General features: G+C 41.0%; 1 pseudogene; it reads left to right on the top strand.

Moving 5' to 3' along the window:
- The first annotated feature begins 205 nt into the window (after positions 1-205).
- Positions 206-1,162, top strand: LOC131405864 (olfactory receptor 11H1-like; annotated as a pseudogene).
- Positions 1,163-1,400: the final 238 nt, after the last annotated feature.

The following is a 1,400-nucleotide window of genomic DNA, read 5'->3' as shown; positions in this document are numbered from 1 at the left end:
AGATTTAGAAGCAGGCAAATCTTGTTTCTGTATAGCTAGCTACCTACTATGCCCAAAACTCAGAGTATAAAACCAAGAACAAGTAGACCCTATTTTCTTCCTAACTGATGATTCTTTTGAAAAATGACCCCATGTTCATCATCTTTTCATTCTGAAAAAGGAACACATTTGAAACTAGTTCTGATGACAATATGTCTCGACCTTGCAGGTTACTAACCCAATGAATGTCTCTGAGCCAGATTCCAGCTTTGCTTTTGTAAGAGAATGTATACTCCTAGGTTTTCCTGTGAGTGGAAGATTCAGATCCTCCTCTTCTCATTCTTCACCACAACGTATGCTCTGACCATAACAGGGAATGGGGCCATTGTTTGTGCTCCATTATGTGACCAGCTACTCCACATCCCATGTACATATTCCTGGGGAATTTCTCCTTTCTAGAGACCTGGTATGTCTCTTCTACAGTCCCCAAGATGTTGGTCAACTTCCTCTCAGATAAGACCCTCTCCTTTGTTGGATGTTTACTCCAATTTTATTTTTTTTTCTCTTTGGGAACATCTGAATGTTTTCTTTTGGCTATCATGGGCTTTGATCAATACCTTCTACCTGCCATCCCTTGTACTAAGCTAATATAATGACTGGGCATTTCTATACCAAACTGGTCATTATCTGCTGGGTTTGCGGATTTCTGTGGCTCCTGATCCCCACTGTTCTCATCTCTCAGATGCCCTTCTGTGGTCCAAACATTATTGACCATATTGTATGTGACCCAGAATCACTATTTGCATTGGCACGTGACTCTGCCCCAACAATACAACTGCTTTGCTACACTCTAAGCTCATTAGTTATCTTTGGTAACTTCCTCTTCATCCTTGGGTCCTATACTCTTGTTCTATTAGCTGTGTTACGTATGCCTTCAGCCACTGGGAGACATAAAGCCTTCTCTATCTGTGGGTCTCATTTGGCTGTGGTATCACTATTCTACGGCTCTCTGATGGTCATGTATGTGAGTCCAGGACTCAGACATTCTGGTGGAATACAGAAAGTTGCAACTTTGTGCTATCCTATGGCGACACCACTCTTCAACCCCCTCATCTATAGCCTCCAGAATAAGGAGATAAAGGCAGCCCAAAGGAAAGTTCTGGGGAGTGTCAACATAATCTAAGATATACTAGACGATCCCTCCATTATCAGGTCAGTATAGTCTAACAAAAAGCAGTGAGACTTATGTAGTTATCCAAATCTTCAAATATGGGACTAATCATATTGACTACATCAGCCTATGAAATTACGCATCTAAGGGACCACTTATAATCATAAGGTGGCCAGATTATATAGATAAGTGGAATTGTTGGGTTCCTCTTTGGCACTTAGACTGTATATTAGCTAAGAAATATACCCAT

This window comes from Diceros bicornis, chromosome 5 (assembly GCF_020826845.1).
Source record: "Diceros bicornis minor isolate mBicDic1 chromosome 5, mDicBic1.mat.cur, whole genome shotgun sequence".
In the NCBI taxonomy this organism is placed as follows: Eukaryota; Metazoa; Chordata; class Mammalia; order Perissodactyla; family Rhinocerotidae; genus Diceros; species Diceros bicornis.
This window is presented reverse-complemented; position numbering and strand designations above follow the sequence as displayed.